General features: G+C 45.7%; 11 non-coding genes and 2 pseudogenes across 11 annotated transcripts; all 13 read left to right on the forward strand.

Moving 5' to 3' along the window:
- Positions 1–67: 67 nt before the first annotated feature.
- Positions 68–258, forward strand: LOC141205414 (U2 spliceosomal RNA). The gene has a single exon (XR_012276180.1). It is a non-coding gene; the product is annotated as a U2 spliceosomal RNA (small nuclear RNA).
- Positions 259–1,378: 1,120 nt separating this feature from the next.
- Positions 1,379–1,569, forward strand: LOC141205019 (U2 spliceosomal RNA). The gene has a single exon (XR_012275796.1). It is a non-coding gene; the product is annotated as a U2 spliceosomal RNA (small nuclear RNA).
- A 1,120-nt stretch (positions 1,570–2,689) lies between these two features.
- Positions 2,690–2,880, forward strand: LOC141205393 (U2 spliceosomal RNA). The gene has a single exon (XR_012276160.1). It is a non-coding gene; the product is annotated as a U2 spliceosomal RNA (small nuclear RNA).
- Positions 2,881–4,000: 1,120 nt separating this feature from the next.
- Positions 4,001–4,191, forward strand: LOC141205032 (U2 spliceosomal RNA). The gene has a single exon (XR_012275807.1). It is a non-coding gene; the product is annotated as a U2 spliceosomal RNA (small nuclear RNA).
- A 1,120-nt stretch (positions 4,192–5,311) lies between these two features.
- Positions 5,312–5,502, forward strand: LOC141205155 (U2 spliceosomal RNA). Its single transcript, XR_012275929.1, has one exon. It is a non-coding gene; the product is annotated as a U2 spliceosomal RNA (small nuclear RNA).
- Positions 5,503–6,627: 1,125 nt separating this feature from the next.
- Positions 6,628–6,818, forward strand: LOC141205166 (U2 spliceosomal RNA). Its single transcript, XR_012275940.1, has one exon. It is a non-coding gene; the product is annotated as a U2 spliceosomal RNA (small nuclear RNA).
- A 1,122-nt stretch (positions 6,819–7,940) lies between these two features.
- Positions 7,941–8,032, forward strand: LOC141205523 (U2 spliceosomal RNA; annotated as a pseudogene).
- Positions 8,033–8,821: 789 nt separating this feature from the next.
- Positions 8,822–9,003, forward strand: LOC141205456 (U2 spliceosomal RNA). The gene has a single exon (XR_012276221.1). It is a non-coding gene; the product is annotated as a U2 spliceosomal RNA (small nuclear RNA).
- Positions 9,004–10,125: 1,122 nt separating this feature from the next.
- LOC141205177 (U2 spliceosomal RNA) lies at positions 10,126–10,316 on the forward strand. The gene has a single exon (XR_012275951.1). It is a non-coding gene; the product is annotated as a U2 spliceosomal RNA (small nuclear RNA).
- Positions 10,317–11,436: 1,120 nt separating this feature from the next.
- LOC141205524 (U2 spliceosomal RNA) lies at positions 11,437–11,528 on the forward strand (annotated as a pseudogene).
- A 789-nt stretch (positions 11,529–12,317) lies between these two features.
- Positions 12,318–12,499, forward strand: LOC141205457 (U2 spliceosomal RNA). The gene has a single exon (XR_012276222.1). It is a non-coding gene; the product is annotated as a U2 spliceosomal RNA (small nuclear RNA).
- A 1,121-nt stretch (positions 12,500–13,620) lies between these two features.
- LOC141205189 (U2 spliceosomal RNA) lies at positions 13,621–13,811 on the forward strand. Its single transcript, XR_012275962.1, has one exon. It is a non-coding gene; the product is annotated as a U2 spliceosomal RNA (small nuclear RNA).
- Positions 13,812–14,932: 1,121 nt separating this feature from the next.
- On the forward strand, positions 14,933–15,123 carry LOC141205201 (U2 spliceosomal RNA). Its single transcript, XR_012275973.1, has one exon. It is a non-coding gene; the product is annotated as a U2 spliceosomal RNA (small nuclear RNA).
- Positions 15,124–15,652: the final 529 nt, after the last annotated feature.

The raw sequence follows: 15,652 nt of genomic DNA on the forward strand, positions 1-15,652 counted from the left end.
GGCCATCTCCACAAATGGACTTTTCAGAATCCTTGGGTGGCACCGTAGTCGGAAACCAATTCTGGTTATCGCTTCTCGGCCTTTTGGCTAAGATCAAGTGTAGTATCTGTTCTTATCAGTTTAATATCTGATACGTCCCCTATCTGAGGACCATATATTAAATGGATTTTTAGAACAGGGAGATGGAAAAAGAGCGTGCTCTGTCCACTCCACGCATTGACCTGGTATTGCAGTATCTCCAGGACCGGTGCACCCCTTCTTTAATGCAGTTTCTAAAATCAGAAAGAATTGAATTCAATGCTTTTTGTTCATTTTGCTTGTTTGTCGGATTTTGGGATGGACTCTTTGGCTTTGCTTTTCTTCTCCTCATTGGATTTTTCATGTTAAAGTTGCAGAAGCCAGATGACAAGCTCATTTTGGTTCAACTTCAGCAACTGTGCATTGCATTGCCATGTAATGTAATGTAATGCAATGCTATCTATCTAGCTCTCCCTCTATACTTCCTTTTGGATAAACAGACATATTAGGCAAGCATTTTGGAGCTTTCACCTAAATAACTACAGGTGGTGAGATAAGCTGCACAATATAATTGACCTTTCAGTATATTGTTGCACACACACCATCTATTTAGCAAATGCCCTTGTTATCAACAGCAGCCTTTTAAACTCACCTGAGCTAACAGGTATGTGAGCTGGTTACTCTGCTGCGCTTAAAATTTCTTTTTTGGTTTGCTACAATGCCTTTTCTGAAACGTTGTCTCCCTCTGCTGGAACACTGACTTCTTTCATTTAATGCCTGCAGACTATAAAAGAGAAACCAACCCAAAAAGTTTGGTTGATTAGTCTGTGGCATTCTTTTAAACTGTTGCTTATGGCGGTCTCTGTGAGCTTCTCAGTGACATTCAGCCATCCAGGTATCCCGCCTGCAGTAGACGGAATGTGGCAATGGAACGCTGGCTGCGCGTGTCATAATAGGCTCTGAGCCTTTATATACCTGCGCACAGCAGCAGCCACCTTCAGTCTGCTGCTGGACAGCCAGCAGCAGCAGCAGCAGGAGAGGTAATTAATCAGCAACCCTCCTGCTAAGGGTAGACAGCTGCTCGTTCCACCCCCCCCCCCGCCTTAATTGGTTCTCCTCCCTTCCAACGGTGTTGAGGCGGGTGGGAACAGCCGGGGGTTGAGGGTACTGTGCTAAAAGAGGTGGAGTTATGCAGATCTAAAACGCGTGGATTGCAGCAGCAGCAAGCCGAAAAGTGCAGGCATGTGAGGGATCTAGAGGTTGACAGCATGTCTTCTTAACGGGAGTCCAGGTGGCCATCTCCACAAATGGACTTTTCAGAATCCTTGGGTGGCACCGTAGTCGGAAACCAATTCTGGTTATCGCTTCTCGGCCTTTTGGCTAAGATCAAGTGTAGTATCTGTTCTTATCAGTTTAATATCTGATACGTCCCCTATCTGGGGACAATATATTAAATGGATTTTTAGAACAGGGAGATGGAAAAAGAGCTTGCTCTGTCCACTCCACGCATTGACCTGGTATTGCAGTATCTCCAGGACCGGTGCACCCCTTCTTTAATGCAGTTTCTAAAATCAGAAAGAATTGAATTCAATGCTTTTTGTTCATTTTGCTTGTTTGTCGGATTTTGGGATGGACTCTTTGGCTTTGCTTTTCTTCTCCTCATTGGATTTTTCATGTTAAAAGTTGCAGAAGCCAGATGACAAGCTCATTTTGGTTCAACTTCAGCAACTGTGCATTGCATTGCCATGTAATGTAATGTAATGCAATGCTATCTATCTAGCTCTCCCTCTATACTTCCTTTTGGATAAACAGACATATTAGGCAAGCATTTTGGAGCTTTCACCTAAATAACTACAGGTGGTGAGATAAGCTGCACAATATAATTGACCTTTCAGTATATTGTTGCACACACACCATCTATTTAGCAAATGCCCTTGTTATCAACAGCAGCCTTTTAAACTCACCTGAGCTAACAGGTATGTGAGCTGGTTACTCTGCTGCGCTTAAAATTTCTTTTTTGGTTTGCTACAATGCCTTTTCTGAAACGTTGTCTCCCTCTGCTGGAACACTGACTTCTTTCATTTAATGCCTGCAGAATATAAAAGAGAAACCAACCCAAAAAGTTTGGTTGATTAGTCTGTGGCATTCTTTTAAACTGTTGCTTATGGCGGTCTCTGTGAGCTTCTCAGTGACATTCAGCCATCCAGGTATCCCGCCTGCAGTAGACGGAATGTGGCAATGGAACGCTGGCTGCGCGTGTCATAATAGGCTCTGAGCCTTTATATACCTGCGCACAGCAGCAGCCACCTTCAGTCTGCTGCTGGACAGCCAGCAGCAGCAGCAGCAGGAGAGGTAATTAATCAGCAACCCTCCTGCTAAGGGTAGACAGCTGCTCGTTCCACCCCCCCCCCGCCTTAATTGGTTCTCCTCCCTTCCAACGGTGTTGAGGCGGGTGGGAACAGCCGGGGGTTGAGGGTACTGTGCTAAAAGAGGTGGAGTTATGCAGATCTAAAATGCGTGGATTGCAGCAGCAGCAAGCCGAAAAGTGCAGGCATGTGAGGGATCTAGAGGTTGACAGCATGTCTTCTTAACGGGAGTCCAGGTGGCCATCTCCACAAATGGACTTTTCAGAATCCTTGGGTGGCACCGTAGTCGGAAACCAATTCTGGTTATCGCTTCTCGGCCTTTTGGCTAAGATCAAGTGTAGTATCTGTTCTTATCAGTTTAATATCTGATACGTCCCCTATCTGAGGACCATATATTAAATGGATTTTTAGAACAGGGAGATGGAAAAAGAGCTTGCTCTGTCCACTCCACGCATTGACCTGGTATTGCAGTATCTCCAGGACCGGTGCACCCCTTCTTTAATGCAGTTTCTAAAATCAGAAAGAATTGAATTCAATGCTTTTTGTTCATTTTGCTTGTTTGTCGGATTTTGGGATGGACTCTTTGGCTTTGCTTTTCTTCTCCTCATTGGATTTTTCATGTTAAAGTTGCAGAAGCCAGATGACAAGCTCATTTTGGTTCAACTTCAGCAACTGTGCATTGCATTGCCATGTAATGTAATGTAATGCAATGCTATCTATCTAGCTCTCCCTCTATACTTCCTTTTGGATAAACAGACATATTAGGCAAGCATTTTGGAGCTTTCACCTAAATAACTACAGGTGGTGAGATAAGCTGCACAATATAATTGACCTTTCAGTATATTGTTGCACACACACCATCTATTTAGCAAATGCCCTTGTTATCAACAGCAGCCTTTTAAACTCACCTGAGCTAACAGGTATGTGAGCTGGTTACTCTGCTGCGCTTAAAATTTCTTTTTTGGTTTGCTACAATGCCTTTTCTGAAACGTTGTCTCCCTCTGCTGGAACACTGACTTCTTTCATTTAATGCCTGCAGACTATAAAAGAGAAACCAACCCAAAAAGTTTGGTTGATTAGTCTGTGGCATTCTTTTAAACTGTTGCTTATGGCGGTCTCTGTGAGCTTCTCAGTGACATTCAGCCATCCAGGTATCCCGCCTGCAGTAGACGGAATGTGGCAATGGAACGTTGGCTGTGCGTGTCATAATAGGCTCTGAGCCTTTATATACCTGCGCACAGCAGCAGCCACCTTCAGTCTGCTGCTGGACAGCCAGCAGCAGCAGCAGCAGGAGAGGTAATTAATCAGCAACCCTCCTGCTAAGGGTAGACAGCTGCTCGTTCCACCCCCCCCCCCGCCTTAATTGGTTCTCCTCCCTTCCAACGGTGTTGAGGCGGGTGGGAACAGCCGGGGGTTGAGGGTACTGTGCTAAAAGAGGTGGAGTTATGCAGATCTAAAACGCGTGGATTGCAGCAGCAGCAAGCCGAAAAGTGCAGGCATGTGAGGGATCTAGAGGTTGACAGCATGTCTTCTTAACGGGAGTCCAGGTGGCCATCTCCACAAATGGACTTTTCAGAATCCTTGGGTGGCACCGTAGTCGGAAACCAATTCTGGTTATCGCTTCTCGGCCTTTTGGCTAAGATCAAGTGTAGTATCTGTTCTTATCAGTTTAATATCTGATACGTCCCCTATCTGGGGACAATATATTAAATGGATTTTTAGAACAGGGAGATGGAAAAAGAGCTTGCTCTGTCCACTCCACGCATTGACCTGGTATTGCAGTATCTCCAGGACCGGTGCACCCCTTCTTTAATGCAGTTTCTAAAATCAGAAAGAATTGAATTCAATGCTTTTTGTTCATTTTGCTTGTTTGTCGGATTTTGGGATGGACTCTTTGGCTTTGCTTTTCTTCTCCTCATTGGATTTTTCATGTTAAAAGTTGCAGAAGCCAGATGACAAGCTCATTTTGGTTCAACTTCAGCAACTGTGCATTGCATTGCCATGTAATGTAATGTAATGCAATGCTATCTATCTAGCTCTCCCTCTATACTTCCTTTTGGATAAACAGACATATTAGGCAAGCATTTTGGAGCTTTCACCTAAATAACTACAGGTGGTGAGATAAGCTGCACAATATAATTGACCTTTCAGTATATTGTTGCACACACACCATCTATTTAGCAAATGCCCTTGTTATCAACAGCAGCCTTTTAAACTCACCTGAGCTAACAGGTATGTGAGCTGGTTACTCTGCTGCGCTTAAAATTTCTTTTTTGGTTTGCTACAATGCCTTTTCTGAAACGTTGTCTCCCTCTGCTGGAACACTGACTTCTTTCATTTAATGCCTGCAGAATATAAAAGAGAAACCAACCCAAAAAGTTTGGTTGATTAGTCTGTGGCATTCTTTTAAACTGTTGCTTATGGCGGTCTCTGTGAGCTTCTCAGTGACATTCAGCCATTCAGGTATCCCGCCTGCAGTAGACGGAATGTGGCAATGGAACGCTGGCTGCGCGTGTCATAATAGGCTCTGAGCCTTTATATACCTGCGCACAGCAGCAGCCACCTTCAGTCTGCTGCTGGACAGCCAGCAGCAGCAGCAGCAGGAGAGGTAATTAATCAGCAACCCTCCTGCTAAGGGTAGACAGCTGCTCGTTCCACCCCCCCCCCGCCTTAATTGGTTCTCCTCCCTTCCAACGGTGTTGAGGCGGGTGGGAACAGCCGGGGGTTGGGGGTACTGTGCTAAAAGAGGTGGAGTTATGCAGATCTAAAACGCGTGGATTGCAGCAGCAGCAAGCCGAAAAGTGCAGGCATGTGAGGGATCTAGAGGTTGACAGCATGTCTTCTTAACGGGAGTCCAGGTGGCCATCTCCACAAATGGACTTTTCAGAATCCTTGGGTGGCACCGTAGTCGGAAACCAATTCTGGTTATCGCTTCTCGGCCTTTTGGCTAAGATCAAGTGTAGTATCTGTTCTTATCAGTTTAATATCTGATACGTCCCCTATCTGGGGACCATATATTAAATGGATTTTTAGAACAGGGAGATGGAAAAAGAGCTTGCTCTGTCCACTCCACGCATTGACCTGGTATTGCAGTATCTCCAGGACCGGTGCACCCCTTCTTTAATGCAGTTTCTAAAATCAGAAAGAATTGAATTCAATGCTTTTTGTTAATTTTGCTTGTTTGTCGGATTTTGGGATGGACTCTTTGGCTTTGCTTTTCTTCTCCTCATTGGATTTTTCATGTTAAAAGTTGCAGAAGCCAGATGACAAGCTCATTTTGGTTCAACTTCAGCAACTGTGCATTGCATTGCCATGTAATGTAATGTAATGCAATGCTATCTATCTAGCTCTCCCTCTATACTTCCTTTTGGATAAACAGACATATTAGGCAAGCATTTTGGAGCTTTCACCTAAATAACTACAGGTGGTGAGATAAGCTGCACAATATAATTGACCTTTCAGTATATTGTTGCACACACACCATCTATTTAGCAAATGCCCTTGTTATCAACAGCAGCCTTTTAAACTCACCTGAGCTAACAGGTATGTGAGCTGGTTACTCTGCTGCGCTTAAAATTTCTTTTTTGGTTTGCTACAATGCCTTTTCTGAAACGTTGTCTCCCTCTGCTGGAACACTGACTTCTTTCATTTAATGCCTGCAGACTATAAAAGAGAAACCAACCCAAATAGTTTGGTTGATTAGTCTGTGGCATTCTTTTAAACTGTTGCTTATGGCGGTCTCTGTGAGCTTCTCAGTGACATTCAGCCATCCAGGTATCCCGCCTGCAGTAGACGGAATGTGGCAATGGAACGCTGGCTGCGCGTGTCATAATAGGCTCTGAGCCTTTATATACCTGCGCACAGCAGCAGCCACCTTCAGTCTGCTGCTGGACAGCCAGCAGCAGCAGCAGCAGGAGAGGTAATTAATCAGCAACCCTCCTGCTAAGGGTAGACAGCTGCTCGTTCCACCCCCCCCCCCCCCCGCCTTAATTGGTTCTCCTCCCTTCCAACGGTGTTGAGGCGGGTGGGAACAGCCGGGGGTTGAGGGTACTGTGCTAAAAGAGGTGGAGTTATGCAGATCTAAAACGCGTGGATTGCAGCAGCAGCAAGCCGAAAAGTGCAGGCATGTGAGGGATCTAGAGGTTGACAGCATGTCTTCTTAACGGGAGTCCAGGTGGCCATCTCCACAAATGGACTTTTCAGAATCCTTGGGTGGCACCGTAGTCGGAAACCAATTCTGGTTATCGCTTCTCGGCCTTTTGGCTAAGATCAAGTGTAGTATCTGTTCTTATCAGTTTAATATCTGATACGTCCCCTATCTGGGGACCATATATTAAATGGATTTTTAGAACAGGGAGATGGAAAAAGAGCTTGCTCTGTCCACTCCACGCATTGACCTGGTATTGCAGTATCTCCAGGACCGGTGCACCCCTTCTTTAATGCAGTTTCTAAAATCAGAAAGAATTGAATTCAATGCTTTTTGTTCATTTTGCTTGTTTGTCGGATTTTGGGATGGACTCTTTGGCTTTGCTTTTCTTCTCCTCATTGGATTTTTCATGTTAAAAGTTGCAGAAGCCAGATGACAAGCTCATTTTGGTTCAACTTCAGCAACTGTGCATTGCATTGCCATGTAATGTAATGTAATGCAATGCTATCTATCTAGCTCTCCCTCTATACTTCCTTTTGGATAAACAGACATATTAGGCAAGCATTTTGGAGCTTTCACCTAAATAACTACAGGTGGTGAGATAAGCTGCACAATATAATTGACCTTTCAGTATATTGTTGCACACACACCATCTATTTAGCAAATGCCCTTGTTATCAACAGCAGCCTTTTAAACTCACCTGAGCTAACAGGTATGTGAGCTGGTTACTCTGCTGCGCTTAAAATTTCTTTTTTGGTTTGCTACAATGCCTTTTCTGAAACGTTGTCTCCCTCTGCTGGAACACTGACTTCTTTCATTTAATGCCTGCAGACTATAAAAGAGAAACCAACCCAAAAAGTTTGGTTGATTAGTCTGTGGCATTCTTTTAAACTGTTGCTTATGGCGGTCTCTGTGAGCTTCTCAGTGACATTCAGCCATCCAGGTATCCCGCCTGCAGTAGACGGAATGTGGCAATGGAACGCTGGCTGCGCGTGTCATAATAGGCTCTGAGCCTTTATATACCTGCGCACAGCAGCAGCCACCTTCAGTCTGCTGCTGGACAGCCAGCAGCAGCAGCAGCAGGAGAGGTAATTAATCAGCAACCCTCCTGCTAAGGGTAGACAGCTGCTCGTTCCACCCCCCCCCCCCGCCTTAATTGGTTCTCCTCCCTTCCAACGGTGTTGAGGCGGGTGGGAACAGCCGGGGGTTGAGGGTACTGTGCTAAAAGAGGTGGAGTTATGCAGATCTAAAACGCGTGGATTGCAGCAGCAGCAAGCCGAAAAGTGCAGGCATGTGAGGGATCTAGAGGTTGACAGCATGTCTTCTTAACGGGAGTCCAGGTGGCCATCTGCACAAATGGACTTTTCAGAATCCTTGGGTGGCACCGTAGTCGGAAACCAATTCTGGTTATCGCTTCTCGGCCTTTTGGCTAAGATCAAGTGTAGTATCTTTCGAAAAGGCGGTTTTGGATGTTGGCCGCCCTAGTAGATTGATACATTATGCACACTGGGGTTTAGGCGCTTGTTAGTACGCCAGGTGGCTAATATAGTCATCTGGTGGAAAGCATGGCCCCCCAGGATCGACTCCATTGGGCCGGGGAAGATCGAAAGCCCGAAGTGTGAAGTGCCCCAGGAGTGGTGACCCTGGGGTGCCTTAACTCACTGGGATTGGGAACCCCACTTGAGTTTATGGCACATTTGCACAAGCACTTCAAATTTTCTTTCTTCGCACACACCCTTATTCCGGGCCTTCTGGCCTTAGGATGGGGAATTTTTCAATTCCCGGTCGAATGTCCGGGCAGTATTATACTGTGAAACCTTCACTATTTATTTAATTTCTTTGTCACTGTGTGTCCACTTATTCACGTGTGTCACGTCCTACTAGGATTTTGTCGGGATGCGGTTCCCTTACGGGTTCCTCTCTTGGCAGGTCTAGGGGGGGAGTGTGTGGCCATCAGGTTCCGCTCCCCCCTGAACCCCCCTGGCTCTCCTCTTTCGGGAGGAGAGCATTGTTGGCTCCCCTCTTCCGGGAGGGGAGCACAGTCTTTGGCTCCCAGTGCCTTGCTCGGGTGAGAACTCGGGCAGGTGCTGGGGGTAAGATTGGGTCGCCTCTGGCTTCGGCTGGAGGTGGCTTTTTGTCCCTGTTCCTCGCTGTGGCCTTTTGGCTCGGAGGGACGGGGAATGGTTTGGGGGACCCTTTTCCTTTTGGAGAGGGTTTCAAGAAGACCAGCATCCTAGTGCACTTTTTTTGTGGCACTTGTCACTTTTTTAAGCGCACTCGGGTTTTGTACACGAATTCGGGCTTTCGATAAAAAAAAAATCTGTTCTTATCAGTTTAATATCTGATACGTCCCCTATCTGGGGACCATATATTAAATGGATTTTTAGAACAGGGAGATGGAAAAAGAGCTTGCTCTGTCCACTCCACGCATTGACCTGGTATTGCAGTATCTCCAGGACCGGTGCACCCCTTCTTTAATGCAGTTTCTAAAATCAGAAAGAATTGAATTCAATGCTTTTTGTTCATTTTCCTTGTTTGTCGGATTTTGGGATGGACTCTTTGGCTTTGCTTTTCTTCTCCTCATTGGATTTTTCATGTTAAAAGTTGCAGAAGCCAGATGACAAGCTCATTTTGGTTCAACTTCAGCAACTGTGCATTGCATTGCCATGTAATGTAATGTAATGCAATGCTATCTATCTAGCTCTCCCTCTATACTTCCTTTTGGATAAACAGACATATTAGGCAAGCATTTTGGAGCTTTCACCTAAATAACTACAGGTGGTGAGATAAGCTGCACAATATAATTGACCTTTCAGTATATTGTTGCACACACACCATCTATTTAGCAAATGCCCTTGTTATCAACAGCAGCCTTTTAAACTCACCTGAGCTAACAGGTATGTGAGCTGGTTACTCTGCTGCGCTTAAAATTTCTTTTTTGGTTTGCTACAATGCCTTTTCTGAAACGTTGTCTCCCTCTGCTGGAACACTGACTTCTTTCATTTAATGCCTGCAGACTATAAAAGAGAAACCAACCCAAAAAGTTTGGTTGATTAGTCTGTGGCATTCTTTTAAACTGTTGCTTATGGCGGTCTCTGTGAGCTTCTCAGTGACATTCAGCCATCCAGGTATCCCGCCTGCAGTAGACGGAATGTGGCAATGGAACGCTGGCTGCGCGTGTCATAATAGGCTCTGAGCCTTTATATACCTGCGCACAGCAGCAGCCACCTTCAGTCTGCTGCTGGACAGCCAGCAGCAGCAGCAGCAGGAGAGGTAATTAATCAGCAACCCTCCTGCTAAGGGTAGACAGCTGCTCGTTCCACCCCCCCCCCCCGCCTTAATTGGTTCTCCTCCCTTCCAACGGTGTTGAGGCGGGTGGGAACAGCCGGGGGTTGAGGGTACTGTGCTAAAAGAGGTGGAGTTATGCAGATCTAAAACGCGTGGATTGCAGCAGCAGCAAGCCGAAAAGTGCAGGCATGTGAGGGATCTAGAGGTTGACAGCATGTCTTCTTAACGGGAGTCCAGGTGGCCATCTCCACAAATGGACTTTTCAGAATCCTTGGGTGGCACCGTAGTCGGAAACCAATTCTGGTTATCGCTTCTCGGCCTTTTGGCTAAGATCAAGTGTAGTATCTGTTCTTATCAGTTTAATATCTGATACGTCCCCTATCTGGGGACCATATATTAAATGGATTTTTAGAACAGGGAGATGGAAAAAGAGCTTGCTCTGTCCACTCCACGCATTGACCTGGTATTGCAGTATCTCCAGGACCGGTGCACCCCTTCTTTAATGCAGTTTCTAAAATCAGAAAGAATTGAATTCAATGCTTTTTGTTCATTTTGCTTGTTTGTCGGATTTTGGGATGGACTCTTTGGCTTTGCTTTTCTTCTCCTCATTGGATTTTTCATGTTAAAAGTTGCAGAAGCCAGATGACAAGCTCATTTTGGTTCAACTTCAGCAACTGTGCATTGCATTGCCATGTAATGTAATGTAATGCAATGCTATCTATCTAGCTCTCCCTCTATACTTCCTTTTGGATAAACAGACATATTAGGCAAGCATTTTGGAGCTTTCACCTAAATAACTACAGGTGGTGAGATAAGCTGCACAATATAATTGACCTTTCAGTATATTGTTGCACACACACCATCTATTTAGCAAATGCCCTTGTTATCAACAGCAGCCTTTTAAACTCACCTGAGCTAACAGGTATGTGAGCTGGTTACTCTGCTGCGCTTAAAATTTCTTTTTTGGTTTGCTACAATGCCTTTTCTGAAACGTTGTCTCCCTCTGCTGGAACACTGACTTCTTTCATTTAATGCCTGCAGACTATAAAAGAGAAACCAACCCAAAAAGTTTGGTTGATTAGTCTGTGGCATTCTTTTAAACTGTTGCTTATGGCGGTCTCTGTGAGCTTCTCAGTGACATTCAGCCATCCAGGTATCCCGCCTGCAGTAGACGGAATGTGGCAATGGAACGCTGGCTGCGCGTGTCATAATAGGCTCTGAGCCTTTATATACCTGCGCACAGCAGCAGCCACCTTCAGTCTGCTGCTGGACAGCCAGCAGCAGCAGCAGCAGGAGAGGTAATTAATCAGCAACCCTCCTGCTAAGGGTAGACAGCTGCTCGTTCCACCCCCCCCCCGCCTTAATTGGTTCTCCTCCCTTCCAACGGTGTTGAGGCGGGTGGGAACAGCCGGGGGTTGAGGGTACTGTGCTAAAAGAGGTGGAGTTATGCAGATCTAAAACGCGTGGATTGCAGCAGCAGCAAGCCGAAAAGTGCAGGCATGTGAGGGATCTAGAGGTTGACAGCATGTCTTCTTAACGGGAGTCCAGGTGGCCATCTGCACAAATGGACTTTTCAGAATCCTTGGGTGGCACCGTAGTCGGAAACCAATTCTGGTTATCGCTTCTCGGCCTTTTGGCTAAGATCAAGTGTAGTATCTTTCGAAAAGGCGGTTTTGGATGTTGGCCGCCCTAGTAGATTGATACATTATGCACACTGGGGTTTAGGCGCTTGTTAGTACGCCAGGTGGCTAATATAGTCATCTGGTGGAAAGCATGGCCCCCCAGGATCGACGCCATTGGGCCGGGGAAGATCGAAAGCCCGAAGTGTGAAGTGCCCCAGGAGTGGTGACCCTGGGGTGCCTTAACTCACTGAGATTGGGAACCCCACTTGAGTTTATGGCACATTTGCACAAGCACTTCAAATTTTCTTTCTTCGCACACACCCTTATTCCGGGCCTTCTGGCCTTAGGATGGGGAATTTTTCAATTCCCGGTCGAAGGTCCGGGCAGTATTATACTGTGAAACCTTCACTATTTATTTAATTTCTTTGTCACTGTGTGTCCACTTATTCACGTGTGTCACGTCCTACTAGGATTTTGTCGGGATGCGGTTCCCTTACGGGTTCCTCTCTTGGCAGGTCTAGGGGGGGAGTGTGTGGCCATCAGGTTCCGCTCCCCCCTGAACCCCCCTGGCTCTCCTCTTTCGGGAGGAGAGCATTGTTGGCTCCCCTCTTCCGGGAGGGGAGCACAGTCTTTGGCTCCCAGTGCCTTGCTCGGGTGAGAACTCGGGCAGGTGCTGGGGGTAAGATTGGGTCGCCTCTGGCTTCGGCTGGAGGTGGCTTTTTGTCCCTGTTCCTCGCTGTGGCCTTTTGGCTCGGAGGGACGGGGAATGGTTTGGGGGACCCTTTTCCTTTTGGAGAGGGTTTCAAGAAGACCAGCATCCTAGTGCACTTTTTTTGTGGCACTTGTCACTTTTTTAAGCGCACTCGGGTTTTGTACACGAATTCGGGCTTTCGATAAAAAAAAAATCTGTTCTTATCAGTTTAATATCTGATACGTCCCCTATCTGGGGACCATATATTAAATGGATTTTTAGAACAGGGAGATGGAAAAAGAGCTTGCTCTGTCCACTCCACGCATTGACCTGGTATTGCAGTATCTCCAGGACCGGTGCACCCCTTCTTTAATGCAGTTTCTAAAATCAGAAAGAATTGAATTCAATGCTTTTTGTTCATTTTGCTTGTTTGTCGGATTTTGGGATGGACTCTTTGGCTTTGCTTTTCTTCTCCTCATTGGATTTTTCATGTTAAAAGTTGCAGAAGCCAGATGACAAGCTCATTTTGGTTCAACTTCAGCAACTGTGCATTGCATTGCCATGTAATGTAATGTAATGCAATGCTATCTATCTAGCTCTCCCTCTATACTTCCTTTTGGATAAACAGACATATTAGGCAAGCATTTTGGAGCTTTCACCTAAATAACTACAGGTGGTGAGATAAGCTGCACAATATAATTGACCTTTCAGTATATTGTTGCACACACACCATCTATTTAGCAAATGCCCTTGTTATCAACAGCAGCCTTTTAAACTCACCTGAGCTAACAGGTATGTGAGCTGGTTACTCTGCTGCGCTTAAAATTTCTTTTTTGGTTTGCTACAATGCCTTTTCTGAAACGTTGTCTCCCTCTGCTGGAACACTGACTTCTTTCATTTAATGCCTGCAGACTATAAAAGAGAAACCAACCCAAAAAGTTTGGTTGATTAGTCTGTGGCATTCTTTTAAACTGTTGCTTATGGCGGTCTCTGTGAGCTTCTCAGTGACATTCAGCCATCCAGGTATCCCGCCTGCAGTAGACGGAATGTGGCAATGGAACGCTGGCTGCGCGTGTCATAATAGGCTCTGAGCCTTTATATACCTGCGCACAGCAGCAGCCACCTTCAGTCTGCTGCTGGACAGCCAGCAGCAGCAGCAGCAGGAGAGGTAATTAATCAGCAACCCTCCTGCTAAGGGTAGACAGCTGCTCGTTCCACCCCCCCCCCCGCCTTAATTGGTTCTCCTCCCTTCCAACGATGTTGAGGCGGGTGGGAACAGCCGGGGGTTGAGGGTACTGTGCTAAAAGAGGTGGAGTTATGCAGATCTAAAACGCGTGGATTGCAGCAGCAGCAAGCCGAAAAGTGCAGGCATGTGAGGGATCTAGAGGTTGACAGCATGTCTTCTTAACGGGAGTCCAGGTGGCCATCTCCACAAATGGACTTTTCAGAATCCTTGGGTGGCACCGTAGTCGGAAACCAATTCTGGTTATCGCTTCTCGGCCTTTTGGCTAAGATCAAGTGTAGTATCTGTTCTTATCAGTTTAATATCTGATACGTCCCCTATCTGGGGACCATATATTAAATGGATTTTTAGAACAGGGAGATGGAAAAAGAGCTTGCTCTGTCCACTCCACGCATTGACCTGGTATTGCAGTATCTCCAGGACCGGTGCACCCCTTCTTTAATGCAGTTTCTAAAATCAGAAAGAATTGAATTCAATGCTTTTTGTTCATTTTGCTTGTTTGTCGGATTTTGGGATGGACTCTTTGGCTTTGCTTTTCTTCTCCTCATTGGATTTTTCATGTTAAAAGTTGCAGAAGCCAGATGACAAGCTCATTTTGGTTCAACTTCAGCAACTGTGCATTGCATTGCCATGTAATGTAATGTAATGCAATGCTATCTATCTAGCTCTCCCTCTATACTTCCTTTTGGATAAACAGACATATTAGGCAAGCATTTTGGAGCTTTCACCTAAATAACTACAGGTGGTGAGATAAGCTGCACAATATAATTGACCTTTCAGTATATTGTTGCACACACACCATCTATTTAGCAAATGCCCTTGTTATCAACAGCAGCCTTTTAAACTCACCTGAGCTAACAGGTATGTGAGCTGGTTACTCTGCTGCGCTTAAAATTTCTTTTTTGGTTTGCTACAATGCCTTTTCTGAAACGTTGTCTCCCTCTGCTGGAACACTGACTTCTTTCATTTAATGCCTGCAGACTATAAAAGAGAAACCAACCCAAAAAGTTTGGTTGATTAGTTTGTGGCATTCTTTTAAACTGTTGCTTATGGCGGTCTCTGTGAGCTTCTCAGGGACATTCAGCCATCCAGGTATCCCGCCTGCAGTAGACGGAATGTGGCAATGGAACGCTGGCTGCGCGTGTCATAATAGGCTCTGAGCCTTTATATACCTGCGCACAGCAGCAGCCACCTTCAGTCTGCTGCTGGACAGCCAGCAGCAGCAGCAGCAGGAGAGGTAATTAATCAGCAACCCTCCTGCTAAGGGTAGACAGCTGCTCGTTCCACCCCCCCCCCCGCCTTAATTGGTTCTCCTCCCTTCCAACGGTGTTGAGGCGGGTGGGAACAGCCGGGGGTTGAGGGTACTGTGCTAAAAGAGGTGGAGTTATGCAGATCTAAAACGCGTGGATTGCAGCAGCAGCAAGTCGAAAAGTGCAGGCATGTGAGGGATCTAGAGGTTGACAGCATGTCTTCTTAACGGGAGTCCAGGTGGCCATCTCCACAAATGGACTTTTCAGAATCCTTGGGTGGCATCGTAGTCGGAAACCAATTCTGGTTATCGCTTCTCGGCCTTTTGGCTAAGATCAAGTGTAGTATCTGTTCTTATCAGTTTAATATCTGATACGTCCCCTATCTGGGGACCATATATTAAATGGATTTTTAGAACAGGGAGATGGAAAAAGAGCTTGCTCTGTCCACTCCACGCATTGACCTGGTATTGCAGTATCTCCAGGACCGGTGCACCCCTTCTTTAATGCAGTTTCTAAAATCAGAAAGAATTGAATTCAATGCTTTTTGTTCATTTTGCTTGTTTGTCGGATTTTGGGATGGACTCTTTGGCTTTGCTTTTCTTCTCCTCATTGGATTTTTCATGTTAAAAGTTGCAGAAGCCAGATGACAAGCTCATTTTGGTTCAACTTCAGCAACTGTGCATTGCATTGCCATGTAATGTAATGTAATGCAATGCTATCTATCTAGCTCTCCCTCTATACTTCCTTTTGGATAAACAGACATATTAGGCAAGCATTTTGGAGCTTTCACCTAAATAACTACAGGTGGTGAGATAAGCTGCACAATATAATTGACCTTTCAGTATATTGTTGCACACACACCATCTATTTAGCAAATGCCCTTGTTATCAACAGCAGCCTTTTAAACTCACCTGAGCTAACAGGTATGTGAGCTGGTTACTCTGCTGCGCTTAAAATTTCTTTTTTGGTTTGCTACAATGCCTTTTCTGAAACGTTGTCTCCCTCTGCTGGAACACTGACTTCTTTC

This window comes from Phyllobates terribilis, unplaced genomic scaffold (assembly GCF_046119375.1).
Source record: "Phyllobates terribilis strain yellow unplaced genomic scaffold, ASM4611937v1 Scaffold_138__1_contigs__length_4804227, whole genome shotgun sequence".
In the NCBI taxonomy this organism is placed as follows: Eukaryota; Metazoa; Chordata; class Amphibia; order Anura; family Dendrobatidae; genus Phyllobates; species Phyllobates terribilis.